Source organism: Phacochoerus africanus, chromosome 2 (assembly GCF_016906955.1).
Source record: "Phacochoerus africanus isolate WHEZ1 chromosome 2, ROS_Pafr_v1, whole genome shotgun sequence".
Classification (NCBI taxonomy): domain Eukaryota; kingdom Metazoa; phylum Chordata; class Mammalia; order Artiodactyla; family Suidae; genus Phacochoerus; species Phacochoerus africanus.
This window is the reverse complement of record NC_062545.1, coordinates 165,676,599-165,695,336: the sequence shown is the minus strand read 5'-3', so window position 1 is coordinate 165,695,336 and position 18,738 is coordinate 165,676,599. Positions and strand designations below refer to the sequence as shown.

At 51.8% G+C, this 18,738-nt stretch overlaps 1 protein-coding gene across 11 annotated transcripts in view; it reads left to right on the top strand.

Moving 5' to 3' along the window:
* Positions 1-18,738, top strand: part of IGDCC3 (immunoglobulin superfamily DCC subclass member 3) — a 44,413-nt gene that overhangs the window by 7,167 nt on the left and 18,508 nt on the right. Inside the window, exon 2 of one of the 11 annotated variants that reach the window (XM_047767089.1) lies at positions 5,834-5,900. The exons of the other annotated variants lie outside the window; for them this stretch is intronic. The gene's annotated coding sequence lies outside the window, so the exon portion shown is untranslated. The remainder of the gene's footprint in view (positions 1-5,833; positions 5,901-18,738) is intronic. 11 annotated transcript variants of the gene reach the window in all.

The following is an 18,738-nucleotide window of genomic DNA, read 5'->3' as shown; positions in this document are numbered from 1 at the left end:
AAGTTAACCTCTGCATGGCCGTTTCCTTACCTGTGAAATGTGCATATAACCCTACTTTGGGGGATGGTTGTAAGACTAACGCACCCCGTGCTTTGCCTGGCACATAGGAGGTGCTCAGTAATGGAGCTAATACTTTTTTCTTCATTTAAAGGTGACTTCACTGATATACACTGCCAGCAAAAGCAGACAGCCTGAATCTGCTCCCAGCCTCCAGCTTTCTCTCTCCCTGGGACTCAGGAAGCACTCCAGGGAAATCTCTCAGGGAGCAGAATTACTGGAGCCTGAGCACAACTTGTTTTAACCCCTTCCTAGGAGAGCCTTGGGGTTCTCTGAAGCCTCTGGGCATCAGCCAAAGCTTGACTGGCTGTGAGACCCTCTGCCATCCCTCTGGAGGGGTCCAAGGACAGCATATGGGTCACCTGATCCAGTGGGAACATGCATTGATGCACACCTGTTGAGGGTTGTGAACCTGGATGACAACAGCGAAGAGGGATGGGATAGTTACAAGGAGCAGGGACACCTGGGTGTGGGGCACCTCAAGCAGATGCCCTTGGTTCCGGGTCCTCATTTCCTGGTCTCAGTTCTCAGGCTCAGGCCCCTGGAGACTGGAGTAAAGAGCTAGATGATCTAGAGCAAGACTTCTCTAATATTACTCGGCCCGTGGATTACCTGGGGATCTTGATAAAATTCAGATTTTGAATCAGTAGGTCTAGGCGAAGGCCTGGGGTTCTTCAGGGTTAACAAGATCCCAGGTGAGGAGTTCCCATCGTGGCTCAGCGGAAACGAATCTGACTAGCATCCATGAGGATGCAGGTTCGATCCCTGGGCTTTCTCAGTGGGTTAAGGATCTGGCGTTGCTGTGAGCTGTGGTATAGGTCACAGATGCGGCTCAGATCTGGCATGGCTGTGGCTGTGGTGTAGGCCAGCAGCTACAGCTCTGATTCGACCCCTAGCCTGGGAACCCCCGTATGCCTTGGGTGTGGTCCTGAAAAGACCAAAAAAAAAAAAAAATCTCAGGTGATGCCAACAGTGCTGGTCCACAGGTGCTAGAGGAGCGCCCCCTCCCACATCATAATCACTGGTGTAGGGGGTCTGTGGGCAGCAGAGTGAAGTCTGTAGGACATGAGCTTCAGGGACAGACCTAGGTGGGTTTGAACCCCAGCTCAGCCACTCACTGATGCTATGTTCTTAGCACAAGTTCCTTTTAACTCTCTCGAGTTTTGTGCTCTCATCCGAAAAAAAATGAGCATAATCCCATCAGCCTATCAGGGTTGTTGGAGGATTAAATGAGGTGATGGGTGTAAAGCATGTGGCACAAGACTTGGCATCTAGGAAATGCTCATTATGTATTATTGTTAGTGCTAGCTACTAATGGCTAATTTAGGCTGAGAACCAGACTGTCCCAATGCAGGCTGGGCTCTCAGAGCCAGGATTGCCTCCCTTCCAGCCTGGGGTCATCCAGATTAGGCAGGCCCAATGCTGGTTCTGAAGGTTCTGAAGGCAAAGACTCCCCAGCTGGATGTACATTGTCCTCTGAGTCTCAGGGTCCTTATCTTTAAACTGGGGAAATAATATTTATCCAGGAGGAATGCTGTGAGGATTACCTATGATCACGCGTAAAGAACTTGGCAGAGTTCAGGGCACGTAGAAAGTGTTGCTTAAATACTCTTATTGTTTGGGGGAGGGGAGGTGATAGAGGTGAGAAATGTGAAGTTCTAAGCTCCTTTTGATGTGGTGGTTCCAGGCAGGCCCCTGGGGAGCCCAAACGTCTAGAAAGAGGCAGTAGGGTGTGCTGAGAGGGAAGTCTAGTTCTAGTCCCCTGCTCTCACCACCTCAGTCTCCTACTGCTCAGGTCCTCAGTCACCCAGTCCTAGAGTCTGAATCGTTCTCATCCTCTCTGAGGGAGGGCTTAACCAGCAACTCTGAAATCTCCTTCGGTAGCAAGATCCACGCTTGTGTGGGAGTTCCCGTTGTGGTGCAGCAGAAACAAATCTGACTAGGAACCATGAGGTTTGATCCCTGGCCTTGCTCAGTGGGTTAAGGATCTGGCATTGCCGTGAGCTGTGGTGTAGGTTGCAGACGTGGCTGGAATCCGGCGTTGCTGTGGCTCTAGTGCAGCTTGGCAGCTGTAGCTTGGCAGCTGCAGCTCTGATTGGACCATGTGTGGATCCGGGGGGCAGCATCTGAGCTTAGTTCTGTGGAAACAGATCTGGGACAGGGGAACTATGGGCTGAAGTTGCTGTGTGGTACAGCTTGTTGGGGGGGCAACATATTTAGGAGGCCTCTGTCACTTGTGTGGATCCCAGGCTTCTCTCCTTGAAGGATGGCTCAGCTAAAGTAACCCTGAGGAAGTCTCCCCCGACCCTCACGCACATCTGCCTACCCATTTGGGCCAGAAGCAGGCTCTGCAGCTGAAGTGTCACTGGTGTGATGAGTGAGTGGCCATGCCTAAGCCTGCTTTCATGCCAGGCAGCTCACCCCTAAGCATGCCATGGTGCAGAGGTATGTGCAAATGAGCAAGGGTCAAGGCCTTCCTACCTGCCAGTCAGTACTCCAGAGACCAGCCCCTTCTGAATCTCTTGAGAAGCTGTCAGGTGTGATGGAAAGGCCCTGGGCTGGACATCAGGAATCCTGTGTGGCTCTGGGCAAGTCACTCATCCTCTCTGGGCTTTGCTTTTCTCCTTGTAATATCAAGTAATTGGACCAAGGTTCATGTCTATGGTATTAAGGCTTCCTTTGCATCCAGTCAGTCCATGAGACATGCCTGCCTTCGCTGAGCCTTTTCTCAGTCTTTTCTCGTCCCTGCTCCTGCCTTACCTGATCCCTCCCCAAAGACCACTTAGCTTACGGTAATTCCTTTTTCCCCCTCCTAAGGTGGGGAATATTTGTGGTCTGTGGCATTCAGGCTGCTTGCATTGTTAAGTAACTGTTTTGTGGCTGGATATTCCATCTGTCTCCTCAACTAGATTTTAAGCTCCTAAAGGGCTTCTCTTTCTTTTGTATTTCTCACGTCCCCTGCCTGTGGAGCGTGGTACAAACGAAATGAACCTGTGGCCTTGTGGGTGCAAGGCCCTGTCTCTCTCCACTTCTCTTTTGTTTCCTCTCTCTCGCTGGCTCTCCCTACCTCAAATTGACAGCACAGCTCAAAGGAACAGAAGCTTGTGAACAGGCAGGATCGGCAGGGGAATGTAACACTCGGGCAGGATCACGGGGTGGTGGCTGCATGTTTATCTCTAGACGGGCGGAGACGCTCTCTTCCCCACCAGATGGGGTGTGAATCAGAGACCAAACTGCTTGGTAGCTTTCATGCGTGGGTCCCTGGGTCTCCTGCCTTGGCCTTTATTCCTCGCCTGGATGAAGCGTCTGCCCACCGGCCCCAACTGTGGGGGTAGGACGGCCCCTCACCCCACCAGCAGGACTTGAGTGTGGAAGTCAAATGCTTCTGGTTCCCACACCTTGGCTCCACTGTTGCAGGCAGCCAGCTGGCCCCTTGAACACAATGTGCAAATCTTCTCTGTTCCTGTTCCCGGCATTGTCCGTGGCCGGGCGCCTTGGCTGGGAATGTGGGCCGGTGAATAGGAGAGGCATTTGCAGCCTGCAAATGAAACAGGCCCCCGGTGCCCCCCCCTCTCCCTTAGCCCTCATCTCCTCCCACCCCCAGGGAGAAAGGACTTTTTCACTTCTGGCCTCCTTGTATTGCCTTTCCCTCTTCTCTCCAGAGTCCCTGCAGGCGTGTGTGTGTGTGTGTGTGTGTGTGTGTGTGTGTGTGTGTGTGTGTAAGAGAGACTTTTCACAGTAGCTCGAAGGCTCTTCTGCACAGCCTCAATAAAAGTAGACTAGAACAGAAGGGTACCCAGGATGGAAAACCAAACAGCTCACTGCTGTCTTTGTGTAAACTGGATCGAGTGTTTCCAAGAATGTCTGCCTGTGTAACTAACCTATGGCTCCCTAAGATCTCTGGCCACAGCCTTGTTGCAGCAAGGAATGTAGAGGCCAGTAGTGCATGTGTGCATTGCCATGTGGGCCCTGGTGGGCACCTGAATACAGATGTGTGTTGAAGGATGGGCTCAGGATTGGGGTCCAGCTCTCTTCAAAGGACTTCCCTGTGGGAATCCCTCTTTCCTTGAGCAGTGGGGCCAGCCCAGAGATCTGGAGTGGATAGAACTGGTGCAGGGCAACGGGTGTGTGTGTGTGTGTGTGTGTGTGTGTGTGTGTGTGTAGATACTTTTATTAGGTTCCGCAGCTGAAGGGGGGGAGGAGGGAGGCAAGCCCTAGGTCACTGGTGGAGCGCGGGGCTTCTGTGATGGGCATGAGGGCCTGGCCATGGTACCTCTGGGCGTCTGGGCCAGAGTTCTCTTATTCATTAGGCAAAAGCCTACAATCTGGCTGCAGTCCGAGCCTGCTGGCCTGGGCTGCTCCATCCTCCCCCCACAACCTCCACCAAAAGACATTTCTTTGATTTCTGTGCTCACTTCCCCTGCCCCCAACCTTGTTCACCCTGTTCCAAGAAGGACTAACCTTTGTGACTGCCCTCACATGTAAGGGAGGAGTAGAAAAGAAAGGGACCTGCGTGGGCAGGAGCAGTTCCAAGGACTTCCTGAAGAGGGGTGCCTGGACAGGTGATACTGTGACCCGGGGAAGGTGGAAAGGCCTGAGGGGCAAGCAGGAGGCACTCTAGGCCAGACCACAGGGAGGTGGAGGCGGTGGGGAGTGTGGGTTTAATCCAGGCCAGCCCACCACCGACAGAGGCAGAGGGAGGAAAATTAGATGCAGAGGGCTTACACCCCACCCTGTCCTTCTCTGAATCTTAGTCTGGAAACTCCACAGTCTTTGACACCCCTCCGCACTCTGCCCCACCTCTGCCTTCCAGTGTGTGAGGCCAGGTTTAGGGTCTTTGTCTTTATCATCCCTCAGCCCTTGTTTCCTCAGCCCTGCAGTCTTCCTTCCTCAGGATTTCCTTCTTCCTTCCTCCCTCCCTCTCTTTGCCACTCCACAGCATATGGAGTTCCCAGGTCAGCTGCAGCTGCGACAACACCAGATCCTCAACCCACTGTGCCAGGCGGGGGATCAAACCTGAGTCCCAGTATTCCCAAGACACCACCGATCCCGTTATGCCACAGTGGGAACTCTTCCTCCAGCTTTCTTTATTGTTCTGTCTTCCCTCCTGCCTCTTGCTCCAATTATAGCAATTCCTGTGTCCACCATTCTCTGCTATGTTTGGAGGGAGATACCTCTGTTTCAGGAGCAAAAGTAGGTGAGCTCAGGCTTCAGTACAGAACAGAGGGAGAGGAAGAGGAGAGGCTGAGAGGACGAGCTTCAAAGAAGACCCCAAAGGAAGGGTCTGTGGTCTGCCCAGCGTGTCGGAGTCTCCCTGGGGGCATACCTTCCCTGAGAGGAATCTGAGAACACTGGCCCCTGCTTGGGGCCAGTCTCTGAGCCCGGACACTGACCAGAGTGGGTGGTGGGGCAGCCCGGGGCTGCTCTCTGGAATGCTGGTGTTGGGTTGCAGTGCAGATGCGAGCGGTGATAATGGGCAGGAACTGGACTTTCTGGTCTGGCTGCTGCCCCCAAGGCCACTGGAATGTGAGGGGGGGACAAGCAAGAGGCCCCAGGGACTTGGGGTGGGCAGATGGAGACCAGACCACCTAAATGGAGAGGAAGGGGCAGACCACCAAGAGAGAGAGAACTGAGATCCAGCCCTTTCACTGAATTTCAGGCTACAGCGAAAAAATCCTAAAATTCCCAGTGCATCCAGGACCCTAAGTAGGATCACAGGCATCCAGCCTATGGGGAAACTTTGGAGCTCATCTCATCCCACTCTCTCATTTTACAGACTTGAAAACTGAGGCCCCAAGTGGGTAACCTGCCCAAGGATGTGACTGGTCCTCCAGCCTGGGCAGGTAAGAGAGCCTCTTGGGTCCCTCGTTCCTCTTGCCCTCCCCAGTGCCTCACTGCTCTCTGGTATGGGAAGGGAGAGATTTTTTTATATCCTTCCCCGCCCAGGGCAGATGGGCACATACATTTCTGTTTTTCTCGTGTCCTGCCCTGCCCCAGGCTTTGTCTGTGGTCATAGTTCTGGATGTGGTGGTTACCAGCAAATCTCAGATGTGGGCTCCTGACATCCACAGCATATTTCATAGAGCCTCTGAGTTTCCAAAGCACACCAGACACTGAGCTGAGTGGTCTGAGGGCTACCTGTGTGCTGGTGGTAAACCAACTAGTAGTTGTGGAAGTGGTCCTAGTAATATGAGGCTGCACTCTCCTAATCCCTTTGTGTGTTAATTTACTTAACTCCCGTGACATTTCCATTGGTAACTGTTACTAGGCCTATTTGAACAGATGAGTAAACAGAAGCCTAGAATGGTTAATTAACTTGCCCAAGGGTGCACAGTAAAGTAGAGAAGCTGGGATTTAAACCTGGTCTGCCTGACCCAAAATTCAGTGGCCTGTGTGTCCTTAGAAGGGCCTCGTTTCCCTTGAAAATATAATCAGTATTGTCTGCCTCAGAAACAGAGCCAGGTACCTGGGCACATGCAGGGTGGGTGCGAGGGCATTGGGAGCTTAGAGTCCTGGCCAAGGTGGGAGCCACTTCCTGGTGTGCCCAGCAGGGCTACACGCCCTCCACCTATAGCTGCTGCTGGAGGCCTGGGCAAGTTAGGCTGGGATGCTCTGCAGAAAGAAGTCTTGTCCTACCTGTGAGACTGGGCAGAGGGGCTGGGGACAGGTTCCCCGCAGGAAAGGGAAGGAAATCGGGAGGGTGTTGGGGCTGCTGGAGGTAGAGGTGGGAGTTGCTTCTTCCAAGGAGGAAAGACAAGTTCCCCTCCCCCCAGGGGTCCTTTCAGCTCCCTTTCCCTTTCTTATTCCCCCGCATAATGATGCTGATTGCTCCACATCTGTCATAATTACTCTTTGTTTGAAAATTCAGAACAAATCACAGGAGAGGAACTGGTGTGGCTTGTGAAGGATCCTTCTCCCCAGGGGTTCTTGGCAGGGGAGGGGTGGGGGGTGGGTATAGGTAGTAGGGAAGAGCCATAATCAGCCTGGAGGATGGAGGAGCCAGGCTGCTGATCGTCCTTGTGCTGTCCCCTTCCCTGGGTGAGGTGGCCTGAGGCCTCTTGGACTTACATGGCCCTCACCCCAGACCACAATCCCTGTCTGCTGTGTGGCTGGGAGATTCTACCACCATCCCAACCTGGGTGGAGGGGTCTGCGTTAGGCCCCTGCCCTCTCGGCCTTACTGTACAGTGTTTTGGACAGGAGGCTTCATGATAAACCCAGTGGCACTGCAGGGAAGGGCAGGCTGTGCCTGCTGGAAGGGCACAGGGTAAGCCCTTACTGGCAAAGGGAGTGGGGCAGTTGTAGCTGGGGTCCCTAGAACAGAGGTGGGAACTAGGGGTGGGGGAAAGGAGAGAGCAGGAAACCAGACCCTCTTGGGATCTAGCAGCAGCCCTGGGTGCTCAGTGTTTCTTCACCCTCACTCTTGGCAACCTGACTTCTGGGGAGGGTCCTGGTTCCTGTCCCCATCCCTACCTGAAGGCCTCTGGTATGGAGGGCTGATAGTTCCAGGGGCATATGCCCTGGCCTGTGGCCCCTGCCTGCCATGGACATTTTTCCATTTCATCTACCCAGCCTAGCCCCTTCCCACCTGGGACTGTGTCTGCAAAGACTGCGACCTTTTGTGGGGAGAAATCAAGGACAACTTAGAATTCATCCCCAAACCCTGCCTGTAGGAAAACCCCACTCACTCTGGCTGTGGGATCATGGTGGAAGTATAGACACCCTCAAGGAACTGGAGCCAGTACGAGATGCAGGTGGACTTGAGCTGAGGTCTGGTTCTGGGTTCAAGTTTCCTCCTCCCCTTCAAGCTTCTGGGCCTCAGTTTGTCTTTGTGGGAAATGGGACAGAGCACTGCCCTGCCTGACTTTTGAAGTGGGGAGGATGAGTAGGTTCCAGGAATTTGTAGCATGGAGGGTTCTCCATCAGTGGAGGCTCCCTTTATTCAGGCTTCTGAGGGCATCAGTGTTAGCAGGGCAGAGAAGCTAGGGGGAGGGCTGAATCTTGGAAATAGAACTCCATGGGAGGTGCCTGGCTAGGGCTGCCTTAGAGGGGACATCTTCTCTGGCCTCACCATTATTATTACAATTTTTTGGCTGTCCCCAAAGCATGCAGAAGTTCCTGGTCCAGGGATCAAACCCATGCCACAGCAATGACAACACTGGATCCTTAACTGCTAGGCGACCAGGAAACTCCTTAGCCCCATATTATTGACCGAGAGTCCTGAGAGGAGCCTGGATTTGACATAGACATCATCATTACTTCTGTGCCCTTCATGGCTCCCACTTCAGCAAAAAGCTGCTTTTAATAAGGAAATTCTCAACTCTTTCCCATGTGATTTTGGACCCACCTAGTCCAAAGTTCACCTTCCTGGGCCTCAGTTTCCCTATAGATGGCAGGTAGTGTGAGGAGGACCAGATTACAAGATTCCTAAAGTCCCATCCCACTTCTAAATTTCTAAGACAGGAATTCCCATTGTGGCTCAGCAGTTAACCAACCCGACTAGCATCCATGAGGACATGGGTTAGATTCCCGGCCTTGCTCAGTGGGTTAAGCATCCAGTGTTGCCTTAAGCTGTGGTGTAGATTGCAGACGAGGCTTGGATCCCACGTTGCTGTAGCTCTGGTGTAGGCCGGTGCCTACAGCTCTGCTTCAACCTCTAGCCTGGGAACCTCCATATGCTGCCGGTGTGGCCCTGAAAAAAAAAAAAAAAGAAAGAAAGAAGGAGTTCCCTTTGTAGTGCAGCAGAAACGAATCTGGCTAGGAACCATGAGGTTGAGGGTTTGATCCCCGCCCTCACTCAGTGGGTTGAGGATCTGGTGTTTCTGTGAGCTGTGGTATAGGCCTACAGCTGTAGCTCTGATTAGACCCCTGGCCTGGGAACCCCCATAAGCTGTGGGCTCGGCCCTAAAAAGACAAAGGACCAAAAAATAAATAGATAAAAAAAATTCTGAGACAGTGTCTCATTTTGTCTTTTTTTTTTTTTTTTTTTTTTGCTTTTTAGGGCCACACCTGTAGCATATGGAAGTCCCAGACTAGGGGTGGAATCAAAGCTGTAGCTGCCAGCCTACACCACAGCCACAGCAACACAGATCTGACCTACATCACAGCCCTGGACAACACCGGATCCTTAATCCATGGAGCGAGGCCAGAGATAGAACCTGCATCCTCATGGATACTAGTTGGGTTCGTTATTGCTGAGCCACGACGAGAACTCCAGTCTCGTTTTGTCTTGAACTGGCTCCTACCTCCCCAACTCTTCTCTCTACCTCCCTCTGGGCTCTGTCTAGCTCTCTCCTCCATCTTCCTCTCCCACGCCTGTGTCCTGACACCTCCTCCTTTTTAGTGTCAGGAACAAAGATCTGCAGCAAAGTTCTCTTGTTATCCTCACCCTCTGTCGCTCACTTGGCCAGGTTGCCACCCACCTGGCTCCAGGCAGGCAGTGCATGTCAGGCTGGGTCCAGGCAGGGTATGGCAGGGCGGGGCGCTGCCTAGTTCCACGCGCTGCGGGAGCTGTGACACCAGCCACGCTGGTCCCCGCGGGCACTGGCTCACTGGAGCGAGATAGGAAGAGAGTGGACCTCCCCTCTCCTTGGCGGGAGGAGGGATGACCCCACCCCCAGCACAAAGTCCCTTCTCACCATGACTAGGTGGGTGGGCTGGCTGACATGTGGCAGAATCAGAATCGATGTGCGTTAAATTAACTCCACGCGTTCCAAGTCTTGGAGCCTTCAAGTTACTGCGCTTTGGTGTGTCTGTGTGGGTGTGAGAACGTGTGCATGCAAGTGTGTGAGTGTGAGTATGTCTGGTGTGCGAATGCTTCCTGGAGCTTCTACATGGTGTCTGGGATCACTACTCCCCTGGCCTTCCCCTGGTAACCAGGAAGCCAGAGCTGGTCTTGGGGAGCAAAATGAAACAGGAGAGTGAGGTGTGGGCTTCCCAACCCTCTTCTTCCCAGTTAGCTTGGGGTGTAGGCCAGAGACTTCTGACAAGGGGCCAGAGCTAGATGAAAGTTTGTGGGGAAAACTTTGAACAGGCCAGCTCTCCTGGGGAAAGGGAGCAGAGAGGGTCCCAGGGCCTTCACAGAGGTGGGCGCTTATCACCCTGACAGTGCTTGGGCTGGAGGCCCGGCTTTGCTTTCGGAAGGGGGAGGTTGGGGAGACTCAGAAGACTTGTGATCCATTCTGGGACAGTGAATATATAGCTAGTCTCCCCACTGGTCTGCAAACTCTGTGAGGGGAGGGGCTGGCCCGTCTCCGCATCTTCAGGGTTGAACACCGGACTTGGTCTGGAGTTGGTGCCTGGGGAGGGTGGGAAAAGGGGTGCTATGAGTGTGTGAAAGGGAGTGTAGGAACACCTCCTGCCTGCTGTGGTAGGCACACTTGCCCTCTGGAGCTCACCAGCCTGGGGCTGGGGGAGGGCAGATAAAGCTGAGTCAGATATTATTCAAGTGCCTACAGAGTTGTGTCACCTAAGCCATTCTCCCCAGGCTTCTGAGTCCCTACTGTCAGGAGCTGAGAGTGGCCAGGTCTGCATTTAACTGTATCCTGACATCTCCTAATCCAGCTTCTTCTGGTCTATCTTCCTATTCTACTCCCTCCCTTGAAACACTCTTTTCTCAAGGTCCCACCAGTGGCCACTTGGGGGAGGATGGGATTGGCCAGTGCTGCAGGGGTCTCCACTGAGTGCTGAGTGGAAACGGCTTGGCCTGATGAGTTCAAACCCCAGTCTGCCACCCCAGGAGAGGTGGCCACCAGTACTCAGTTACCTCAGGGTTAGACACCCTTCCAGGCAAGCTAGTGAAAGTCCCAGGATGCCAGATCATTGGCCTCACCGCCAGAATAGCTAACAGGCTAGTTCCATGCCAGGAAGCATCCTTCTTCTCTCCAGCCTCTTGTGCATCCTCTGTGGAAGGACTACCCCCTGCAGGTACACACCTGCCTTCTTGTTATCTTGGAAGGTCATAACCATGATAACAAAGCATCCTGTGAATGCATGTTGCTATGGGAATGGCTAAGAGGAGAAAAGGGAGTTCCCTGGTGGTCTAGTAGTTAGGATTCGGTACTGTCACTGCTGCAGCCTGTGCACAGTCCCTAGTTTGAGAACTGAGATCTCACATCAAGCTGCTGCACACTGTGACCAAAAAAAGACAAGATACACTCTGTTATACTCGGTGTCTCCTTATCAAAATACTTAGCTATGGAGCTTTTCTTTTCTTTTTTTCTTTTGGCCATAGCATGCAGCATCTTGACGTGGGATCTCATTTCTCAGACTAGGGACTGAACCGAGGCCACAGCTGCGAAAATGCTAACCATTAGACCACCAGGGAACTTCCTCTTTTTTTTGTTTTTGTTTTTGTTTTGTTTCTGCTTTTTAGGGCCACATCCTTAGCAAATGGAAGTTCCCAGGCTAGGGGTAGAATCAGAGCTACAGCTACAGCAACACCAGATCCAAGCTGCATCTGCGACCTATACCACAGCTCATGCCAATGCCGGACCCCTAACCCACTGAGCAAGGCCAAGGATTGAACCCATATCCCATTGATCCTAGTTGGGTTCGTTACCACTGAGCCACAACAGGAACTCCCATGGAACATTATTTTTAAAATTATTTGTGGTCCTGGGTTTGGGGAAAGAAGAGATGTGAAGAGAAATAGGCATCCTTTAAAAAGGACTTTTTAAGTTAAAAGTATTGAATCTCTAGAGAGGTGGCTGGAGGCACCTCATGTTTTTTGAATAGTGGATCATTTCCCAAATGTAATTTCTGGGGATTAGACATTCAGGCACGCTTGCTGAAATCTGGACAAACCATAAAGGCACATATATAGTAATAGATAATAATAGCTATGTTTGTAGTTTCTGTTTGGTCATTTTAGTCTTGTAAAATGAAACTAGTGGCCTGTTTAGCATTAGAATGATCTTTGATCTACTACAAACTAATTGTTGTTTCCTTGAATAATTCCAGATCAGGGGACTTGAAGCATCATTCTTTAGAGTCCTTGGGTCTGTGTGGGGGCTAAAGGGCTGGAAAAGGAGGAGAGAGGGAGGCCAGGCTGGTGGGGCTCCAGGCTTCTTCCATCTACCACATCCACAGCAGCTCTGCTTTCTTCTTGCTTTGTTTTGGAGTTCTTGAAACTAACCAGGCAGATCAGTTAACTCAGTAGAAGGTCCTAAGCAGGGGAAGAGTTCAGCAGCAGTAGGTGCTGTGATGCCAATCAGGCTTAAGGTTCTAGAGCCTTCAGCAGAAGAAATATGACTCTAAGATGAAGAGTTAGGGGACTCATAAAGGAACACATTATGATCATATTGGAAGTTATGACAGGGTTAGATTAAACCTTGATTCAGGACTGAGTCAGAAAAACAATGAGCTATTCTGAGATCGTTCTCTTGTTTAAAAAGCATGCTTTTCATATATCCCTGTTACGACTCCCACCTGGTAACATTAAATGTGGTCGATCAGCCAAAACAATGAACCATTTTGGCCGCTGTTCATTCAGTCTCTCAACAAGTGTTGTTCATTCTTTAATTTTATCCTCAAATAAATGGCTAGATGGATGTTCCTGTTTCAGAGTTTAGTTGTGGGCTGCCACAAAGGACTTATAATCTAGTAGTGATATGGACATTAGAAAAGACTGAGGCCTCAGAGCTCTGTAGTTTGCATCATAAGTTTTGTTAGCTAAGGGCTCCTCTGTCAGCTCAATAGCTGTTGATCTGAGCAATAGACCTTTTTAATCACTTGTCAAGCCTGATAGGACATTGGACCTTATGTATGACATTCTTCCTTTAGGCAGAAATAGTCTAAGAGCCCATCAGAAGGGATTAGGAAGTACATGCTTCTAGAAAAGGATACGTAGAACTGAAGGATATTAAAGCAGGTCAGTTCTCAAATCAACAGAGCTCAAAGAGCATCTGTCCTATACCTACCTGCCTCTGAGCTGGGTACCCTGAGGGAGGCTAGAAAGATAAGACACCTCCCTATCTTGAAGGATGTACTCTCTTCTTGCCCTGCCAAAAAGCAACCTTATTTGGAGGCGACGGTGAAGAGAAGGCAGCCTTGATAAAGCACAGAATCTGCTGAATGCACAAATAGTGTGGTGGTGGTCATCTTGTCCATCTGCATCATCATTGTCTTTACTGCTGATTTCTTTTTTCTTCTTTTTTTCTTTTTTTGGTCTTTTTTTTTTCTATTTCTTGGGCCGCTCCCACGGCATATGGAGGTTCCCAGGCTAGGGGTCGAATCGGAGCTGTAGCCACCGGCCTACGCCAGAGCCACAGCAACAAGGGATCTGAGCCGCGTCTGCAGCCTACACCACAGCTCCCGGCAATGCCGGATCGTTAACCCACTGAGCAAGGGCAGGGACCGAACCCGCAACCTCATGGTTCCTAGTCGGATTCGTTAACTACTGAGCCACGACGGGAACTCCTTTAGTGCTGATTTCTAAGCTCCCATCCTTATACATGGGGTGGGGGGAGGAAAATGCCTCAGGAAAAGGAATTTTTTTCCCCGGTTTCTGATAAAGAGTGGGTTTCCACAGGCCTGTGGTTGGAACTCCAGTCTTAGCTATCTGTCCACCCCTCTCATGAGGACTTTTTTAGGATCAAAACAGTGGCGTTGGTGCTTGGGGCAGTGCATCCGAATCCTGAAACCTGGCCCTGGATGCAGACCTTGGATAACCTGGACCTCCTTTTCCCAACCATTGTCCCTCTTCCTCCTTGAACATACCAGTCCCTTGTCGGTCCAGGCTCCTCACTGTTCTCCACCTTCCTTCCTTTTCTTTTTAGAGTCCTGCTGGTCTACTCACATCTCTGCCAGCCATTCTCTGAATTCCTCTAGTCCTTTGAGCTGGTGGCACACAGTTGGGCACTGAGGGGTATAAATCCCCGACTCCTCCCATTGTTTCATGTGTTCCCAGTGAAATCTAATTCGGCTGTCGGCTGTCGAAGGCAGGGCCGTGCCTGTTTTTTGTTTTCCTGAGTCGGGGACAGAACCGGGGGAGCGCCGTATGGGCCCTTAAGACCCTGCAGGTGGAGAGAGGAGCCCCGGTGGGGTCGTGTGTCCGCCCGCCAGGCCTCCACGCGAAGCGGAGGGCTTCGTCCCCGGGACCGCTCGCTCAGTTTCCCGGGCCAGCCCGGTGCGCCGTGGCCCGGGCCCAGCTGGGGAATTTGCCCCGCCGGGGGGTTGGGGAGCGGGGGTGGCGGGAAATGGTGCCTCGCTCGCCCCAGCGACATCAAACCCTCGTTTGGCGTGCGAGGACAATGGCTGTCTTATTTTCTCCATTCGCCGCGCACAATGCCGGATTCTCTCATTCACCCGCGGCGGTGCGAGCGAGGTAATTAGCCAGCGCCATTCAGCGCGGACACTATTGCTATGCGGGGGGGCGAGGACGCCCGCGTCGGCGGGGATTAGCGGCGGGTCGGGGTGTGCAGCTGCGGCCACTTCAAAGGGGCCCGGCGGCCCGGCCGGCTGTGGGAACCGGCGCCGCCTCCCTCGGGAGCCGCCCCGCCGGCTCGGCCCCGGGCCCTGCGGACGGGACGCGGCCGGTCCTCCCTCGCCCGCAGCCGCCCGCCGCGCTCTCCGCCCAGGCAGGCCCGGCGCTGCCCCGGCCCGAGCTGCAGCGGCCGTTGTCGCTCCCCATCACACTCCCACTTTCATCGGGATCTCAAGTGCTTTTTTCTTTTGAGTCCCGGGAGTCAAAGGGCAGAGAGGGGAAGGTGGGGGAGGAGCGAGGGGGATGGGAGCTTGACACAAAGCGCTGACCTCTGCGGAGTGGAGCAGATGGTCCCACTTACTCCTGCCGCCGAGCGAGCGGCTCTCAGGCTCGGGGCCCTGACCCCGCCCGGCAGCCGAATGCCTGAACTGGGGCCCCGCGGGGGCCGGGCTCCCGCCTGCTCCTCCACCCGCCCCGCTGCTGCCCGCTCTGCGTCTCCTGCCACTGGAGTCAGACTGCCTGGACCAGCCTGTCTCCTTGCTCGGTGGCTCGGCTGAGAACCTGCCCTTGGATGCTGAGCGGGAGGGAAGATCAAGATTCTCAAGAACCTGCCAGGCCAGGGGTACTCAATTCTGGTTATGCACTTGAGACATCCTCATGTGCTCTCGTAGAAACACAGATTCCTGAGCATCAAGTCCCACCAAGGGATCTGAACTCTGGCAGTGGAGTCCAGAAATCTGCCTTGGTACCCAGCACCCTAGGTTATTCTGATACACAGTCAAGTTTGAGAAAGGGGGCGTGGTGCCTAGTCCAAGTCCTTAATTTCATCGAAGTTGAAACTCCAGTAGAGGAAATAACTTGTCCAGGACTAGACAATGACTTGTGCAGGGTGGGGACTTGGGTGGAAGGGAAGGTGGTGGGGAATGACCGAGACCATATGAACCTTAAAGGCAGCATTCAGGAAATAGTTAATGAGGACTTACTATTTACCTTGGCTTTGTTCTAGGTGCTGGAGGTAGAAAGGTAAATTAGACTGTTCTGTGCTGGTAAGGGTCTCATAGGCTAGTAGGCAATTGATGTGTGAGCAGCTGATTCTAATACAGTCTGTTAAGGGCTAGCAAGAGGCACAAGGCAACACGTTCAAGGCAGGAGTTAATTCTGCCTCATTTGGGAGATGTGGAAGATGGGGTGCTAGTAGAGAAAATAGCAAGAGAGTTCCAGGCAGTGGGGACAGCAGAAGTAAAGAAACATAAGCACGAACATCTATGATATGTCCAGGGAAAGCAAATTTGTCTCGTGTAGTCAGAGTACATAGCACATGAAGAGAAAATTAGCTACATTTGGAGCTGAGAAGTTGAAACAGGACCTAATAATGGAGACACTGAATAGCCATTCCCAAGAAGAGTACCTTGATTCAAGGCAATGGAGAACCACCATAGGTATTTAGTGATCACATTGCATATTCAGGAAGAAAGATAATTACGGCTTCAGTTGGAAGATGGCGAGGGAGAGAGGACTGGAAGTGGGAAGGCCAGAGAGGGGAAGCTATTACGGAAAGTTGAGAGTGAAAAGAGCTTAAGCCAAGGCTTTGGGAGAGAAAAGGGAGGTTAGACTAGGATTTAGTAAGAGGAAGAAGCCTTATTTATGGGGAAGAGGGAGAAGGATGGGGCAGTAACCCCTTGGTTTGTTTTAACTTGGGCAGTTGGTACATGATGAGGCTGTTAATAAGAGTCACAGGAAGGGAAGAGGTTAGGGGTGGGTGTGGTGATTCCTTTGGATTCAAGGGAAAGCTTTTGAAACCCTCTGCAGATGATTCCTGGGGCCCTAGGAGATCTCTGACAACTAGACAGCAGCAGTGGAGTTCCCCAAATAAGTCGACGTCCACGAGTTGGTAGCCCTATCCAACCAAGGAACTCCATGATCCTCCCTTGGCATGTGGGCCTCCGTCTTCCCCCAAACAGATAAGGCTTCCTCTGGAGTCTTGTTGAAGGGCCTGCAGGGCTGAAACCTCTTGTGGTTCAGTGTTGAGCTGCCAGAGATGCTATAGAACCATGAGAGGTAAATACAGCATCAGTCAAGGTTTGCGCATAGGAGAGTCCTTTCCTGGGTGGAGAGACTACTCTACCTAGTGTTATCCTAAAATCTTAACAGTATGCACCTTAGAGATTTCTTGTCTAGCCTCCCCCAGTCCCATTTTACAGATGAGTAAACCAAGGTTGGAATTAAAAGGTCTAAAGGGAAACTGTGACAGAGCCAGGCATGATCCCAGGTCACCTCTCCATTACCTAACCCCTACTGTATTAGTCCCTGCAAATCCTAATATATGGTTCTGGAAATTTGAGGGAAGTATCTGTTTTTGTTGAGTTGTCCTCATGGTCATGTGAAAGCAATTTACTTAATCGCTCCAGCCTGGGCCCCCTAACCAGACACCCTTCCGGGAGGTGAAGGAGATCCGGTATCCTGACCAGAAGGACAGAAGTTAAGGATGTTGTGGGCCTGAACGGGTTTACATAAGGAAGATTGGTGACCCTGACACCAGCGGAGACATGCAGTCTGTGGAGAAGGGCTCTGCTGGGCCTGGACATTTTCAAGTCTAAGGCAGAGAGGGATTCCCAAATCGACTGCCACCCTCTGACCCTGCACCCTTGGCTGGTGCTTGGAAGTAGATGCGTCTCAAAGCCGGATGAGACTTTATAGCTCGTCCAACTCAACGCCCCCATTTTACAGAGGAGGAAACTGAGGCCCAGAGAGCGGCTTTGGCTTTATCAAGATGGCACATCCAGTTATGAAAAGGGCTGAGTCAGTCACAGCTACTCTTCCCTTTGGCACATCCATGCCCCTCTCCCCTGCCACTCACACCATGGGAGCCACTAGCCTTTCACAATGTTTTGTCCTCCCCCTGCAAAATCAGGAAAATAAATTACTCCTCTATTATATAAGGACTAACAGGTGACAGGAGTAACCCTACAGGCCCCATCCTTGCAGCTCGGTGTCCTGGCTTGCTGATTTGGAAATGCTCATGGAAGAGCTATACCCAGGGAATAGCATCTAGGTTGTTTATTTACCTGTGTTAATAGAATTTAGGAAACGTGTGGGCTCAGTGACCATTAGTGGGCTAATAATACCATCTTATCATGGTGCTTATCTGCATTAGTTACACTCTAGGAAACCTACTTCAAATTCTGGAGGAATTCAGTTAAAATGAAGCCTGGTGTGTCATGGGTGTTTCTGAGTATGTGTAGGCATGGTGTTTTTAAGGGTCTAGGATGTATGCCTCTGTGATTTTCTGTGCCAGCGTCTGCAGTTATGGTCAGTCATGTTTGAGCCGCATTTGCGGGGGAGGGGGTGTATCTCAGAGCTGTGATGCTGGGAAAGAGCACTGGATTTGGAGTTAGACCACTCTAAGTTCAAATGCATGCTTTAGCATCATGAAATGGTAATGTGTGACCATCATTAAATGGCTGTGTGATTTTGGGCAAGTTACTTAACTTCTCTGAGCCTCAGAAGGTCTTGTAATCTCTACCTCTCAGGGTTATACTGATACTATATCAGTGGCTTCTGCGGGTGTCTGTTTTTCAGTGCTGTATTGTTATTATGGTACCTAAGATCCTGGCACAGGTGCTTTTATCCTTCTGATATTTTTCAGGAGCTTGGGTGGAAAATCTAAGGACAGGGCCTATGGAATGGAGGGAATATGCTCCTGGGGTGCCAGGGCGTCATCTTGAACAGGTTAGCTGTCAGTAAGTATTTGTCGAATGAATAGTTAGAGTCAATTCAATAGGTGGCTGTGTAAATAGGACAGATGACGATGTTTCCCAAACCCCAAATCAGGACACATCCTCTGACTCATTGCCTGATATGTGGGATGAAAATAGGGCAAAATATTTGAAATTGGGGCTGCTTTTGAAAAGCATGGGGTAGGTAGGGTGGTCACATGGGGTGGGTGATACTCCTCCCTCTTTCCTGTCCCCTGAATGTGTAGGGGTCACACTGAAAGCAGGGGTCACACCCACCCGCTGGCAGGCGCACCACCTGTGTCCCACAGTACATGCTTCCCCAGGCACACTTCACGCCCTCCGCGGGTGGGCTGGAGGCACGGGAGGGAAGGGGGGAGTTCATGGAGCCTCTGAATTATGGGCTGAATAATTAAAAGTAGGGCTTTGAGAAGTTTTATTCTTCTTGGGTTGTAAAAGCCAAGCCCAAAGGCTGCAGAGAGCCCCAGATTGCCTCCCCTGCAGCCGTTCCTTGGGCCCCACT